Source organism: Chrysoperla carnea, chromosome 1, assembly GCF_905475395.1.
Source record: "Chrysoperla carnea chromosome 1, inChrCarn1.1, whole genome shotgun sequence".
Taxonomy (NCBI): Eukaryota; Metazoa; Arthropoda; class Insecta; order Neuroptera; family Chrysopidae; genus Chrysoperla; species Chrysoperla carnea.
This window is the reverse complement of record NC_058337.1, coordinates 108,678,644-108,683,286: the sequence shown is the minus strand read 5'-3', so window position 1 is coordinate 108,683,286 and position 4,643 is coordinate 108,678,644. Positions and strand designations below refer to the sequence as shown.

The following is a 4,643-nucleotide window of genomic DNA, read 5'->3' as shown; positions in this document are numbered from 1 at the left end:
TGATGTAAAATTTAATCAAGTATGGTAAGGCATACTGCATCAGGACCAGGTCTGGACCAGATGAGGATAGCCTGATGTAAAGTTTGATCGAGTATCGTCAGGCATACTGCATCAGGACCAGATCTGGACCAGATGAGGAAAGCCTGATGTAAAATTTAATCAAGTATGGTAAGGCATACTGCATCAGGACCAGGTCTGGACCAGATGAGGATAGCCTGATGTAAAGTTTAATCGAGTATCGTAAGGCATACTGCATCAGGACCAGATCTGGACCAGATGAGGAAAGCCTGATGTAAAATTTAATCAAGTATGGTAAGGCATACTGCATCAGGACCAGGTCTGGACCAGATGAGGATAGCCTGATGTAAAGTTTGATCGAGTATCGTCAGGCATACTGCATCAGGACCAGATCTGGACCAGATGAGGAAAGCCTGATGTAAAATTTAATCAAGTATGGTAAGGCATACTGCATCAGGACCAGGTCTGGACTAGATGAGGATAGCCTGATGTAAAGTTTAATCGAGTATCGTAAGGCATACTGCATCAGGACCAGATCTGGACCAGATGAGGAAAGCCTGATGTAAATTTTAATCAAGTATGGTAAGGCATACTGCATCAGGACCAGGTCTGGACCAGATGTTGATAGTCTGATGTAAAATTTAATCAAGTATGGTAAGGCAAACTGCATCAGGACCAGGTCTGGACCAGATGAGGATAGCCTGATGTAAAATTTAATCAAGTATGGTAAGGCATACTGCATCATGACCAGGTCTGGACCAGATGAGGATAGCCTGATCTAAAATTTTATCAAGTATGGTAAGGTATACTGCATCAGGACCAGGTCTGGACCAGATGAGGATAGCCTGATGTATAGTTTAATCGAGTATCGTAAGGCATACTGCATCAGGACCAGATCTGGACCAGATGAGGAAAGCCTGATGTAAAATTTAATCAAGTATGGTAAGGCATACTGCATCAGGACCGAATCAGGACTAGATACAGTTATCATAATATAAAAGATTATCAAGTATATGACATGTTTCACATCATGCCATGTTGATACCATGAGTTAGGTTGTATTTGTATCAGATCAGATTAAAATTCATTTGTCTATAATGGAATAAATGATAATTTAATTCAATTCAAAATATTTTTCATATAAATTTTAATGAATCTAATCGTTCAATATAATTGGTCTGGTGAAATAATAATAAGAGTAATAATAATAAATTTAATGTTTGATAAATAAACGTTTTTTTAAGTTACATCGATATCATAAACTTAGGATTACATATCATGTTCCTAAATTTGAAAAATACACAAAAAAAATTTAATGCATATATTTAATTATAATGACATAACTTAATAACAAAGTATGCTATGATATTAAATGTCATAGTCAACATAATACAATATTTTTTATGCGAGTGTTTCATGTATGAAGTAAAGGAATTACATATCTACAATTTTTCTTTTTGATTTGTACTTAAGTCAATACAAATCATTTTTTTCTCAATGTTAGTTAATGAACAAGTGATAATATTGGAATCTCTTCTAGTCACTTTCCACATATTTAATGATTCTGATGAACATGGATAGTTGTAAATTGGTTTTCTCTTTTCTAGTGTTTGCCCAGTAATTGTAATATTTTTTTCACCTGAAGAAGTATAAATATTATCAATTTGTAATATAAGCAAAATTGAATCTTGTCCTTTTTGGATAGATTATATTTTTTAAAGGATAGTCAAACATGTGGTCACTTTATGTGAATATATTATTTTTGTTTAGAACATTTATGTAGACAAACACAAACCTGTTTATTTGCAAGTATTCATCGTATGTTTTAAATGTATATACTTATATACAAGTGACAAGTGTCAGGCAAGAGTATATCTCAGGCATAAATATATGATATGTACACGTGTAGGCCAGGCATAAGAATGTAGAATGAGGTTAGGTTAGAGGATATTTTGACATTGAATAAAAATCATGAAATCCATGCGGTCTTTTATTAATTAAACCCGACTAATAATTAACAAATAACAAATATAAGTCAACTATTCAACAAATGTACATTAACAAGTTTGTACATTAACACCAAGAGTTTTAATAAATTATAAGTGAAATTTATAAGTTTGATAAAAAAACTGAATAAACGAAACAATTAGGTTATTTATAAATTTGTGTTGTGTTTAAAGCTTCATTTTGAAGTTTAATTCCGTAAATCATACAAGGTTAGTATAAAATATTAAGTTATTAATTAACGATAATCTTTTGTTTATTTGATTTTATCTTTTTGAAATTTTTCAAGCTTCATCTCCCAAAAAGTATTAGACATACGGAACTGTGGGTCGGCTTAAATTGTTCCAAATTTAGTTTATTTTTCAAATGATAATAGCAATTCTTGCCAAAAGCTCATTGTTTTTGAATTGAACTGAAAAAAGTCCGAAAATTTTATTACGCCGGTAGCACAACCTCTTTTTTGATTGCTAAATGTGGTTTTACACTCTCCTAACGGGTCGGAATTGCGAATCAAAAATGTACCTTTACATCGCGTTATGTGATTTTAGCTGTTTTTTTGGTAAGATTTTACTGGCGTAATAATCAAATCTTTCGTTTTAAATTCATCTTATAGTCGCATCAGAATATGTTTTTAGTCAGGAGTCCTCAATAACAGCTCCGATTTTGATTAATTTTTTTTCAAAATTATTCAGTATTTTCAGTATTATTTAAAATCAGAAATATTTAAGTTGGCGGAAATAGTCTGGAGGAGGAACAGCCAAAAGAAATTTTGAGGATATATTGATTTTATAAATATAAGAAAGATCTAATATAGTGACTCTGACAATGTTGAAGTTTTCATACTTGATATCATCATTATAATTATATAATCACAAATAATTAAAATAAATTTTCTTTTCCAGAATAAACGTTTATACTATTGTCTTGATGGAAAAAATACCATTACTCGTAACATGGGTAATATTATTCGAGCATATATATCAAGAGACGTAGCACTGTCGTTTGTGGCGGTAAAAGCAACTCAAAACAAAAAAATTTTCAAAGATACAAATTTTTTCACTTGTATAAAAAGGATGTAAGTTATTTTATATTGCAGGATTACTCTCGTTGACAACTAATTAATTATTTCTTAATCATATGTTATTATTTTATACATAATTATAATTATTATTTTTTTATTACTTATTTAATTACGTACATAATTAATTAAAATTTTTTATTTTAGCTGCTGTAAGACAAAAATCCCAAAAAAATCAAGATATTATTCCTGACACCAAATTGCATCAAGCATTATCGTCAGTGCTAAATAATGCTAAAGATTGGGATGGCCACAGAGTAGCCAGGATAAAAAAACAAGAAAATAAAAAAATAACTTTTTTTTGTTCACTTTTTTAAAAATTATTTTTTTTTTTGCTGTGTACACAATTTTTAATATATAATAAATAATATTTTTAATTACAATAATAATAATAGTGTAATAATTTTTACAAGATTGTTTCTGAAAGGGCCCGGACCGGGCATACCGGATTTGGATTAGCCAAGGTATGTAACGCAGATGATTGATTTGGACCCGATTAGGAATTCCGAATCTGGTCCCGATATAGTTCTCCTGATTGGGTCCCGACAAGGATTTCCTGATCGGGTCCAGGTACATCATCTGCGTTACACACCTTATCTGGTCCAGATAAGGTTTTCCTGATCGGGCCCCGATAAGGTTTACCTGATCGGGTCTTGATAAAGTTTGCCTGATCTGGCCCCGATAAGGTTTTCCTGATCGGGTCCCGACAAGGTTTTCCTGATCGGGTCCAGGTACATCATCTGCGTTACACACCTTATCTGGTCCAGATCGGGTATGCCCGGTCCGGCCCTGGTAAGGATCACGAAAAAATTTCTAGTCGGGATAATACATATTTGCAGCATTCACAGAAGAGAATCGTCAATAGCTAGCAGCAGCTACCTAAACATATATATAGGACCCATCATGATTCAATGTAACCATGGTAACACAAGGGAGACAGTACTTTAAGCCAATCGTTTGCCTGTATTCAAGTCATTTATTTTGTTAAGAGAGTGTGTTGTATTTTGGTGTATATGAAGACTCCATCACGTCACCATTCCACAACGAGTCACTATGTCTGTTCTCTACCTAATATTGACCCTCCATTATTGTTTTCCATTCTCTCGCTATACAGAGAATCAGCATCAGGCATTTTGATGCTGATTCTGTATGTTCTCCGTTGTCTGACTGTGCTTCTACCCAGAATAAAATATTATTATACGCAGGGAATTAAATATTGATCGACTCGAATGTATTTTCTACTACTTGTTTCTTTTTTTTCGAACGGGTAATTTAAACATTTTTGTTCGAATTTTTTTCAATGATTATTAAAAATTATTTTGGATAAATTAAAAAACTATTTTGTTGTTGTTTTAAAAAAAAAACTGTCTTCAGATTTTAGTTAAGCCATAAATAATAAAATAACAATAAAAATGTTTATGTTGCTATAAAAATTTTTATGTGATATTTTCTTACATGAATTATAGTTAAACCGTACATTTGAAACGCGTGGCACACACTCTCTTTAAAAGAGTTTCTTGCTTGTGATATTACTTAGTTACTA

At 32.1% G+C, this 4,643-nt stretch overlaps 1 long non-coding RNA gene across 1 annotated transcript; it reads left to right on the top strand.

Moving 5' to 3' along the window:
* The first annotated feature begins 2,144 nt into the window (after window positions 1-2,144).
* Window positions 2,145-3,413, top strand: LOC123305174. Its single transcript, XR_006536831.1, has 3 exons — window positions 2,145-2,234; window positions 2,925-3,097; window positions 3,248-3,413. It is a non-coding gene; the product is annotated as an uncharacterized LOC123305174 (long non-coding RNA).
* Window positions 3,414-4,643: the final 1,230 nt, after the last annotated feature.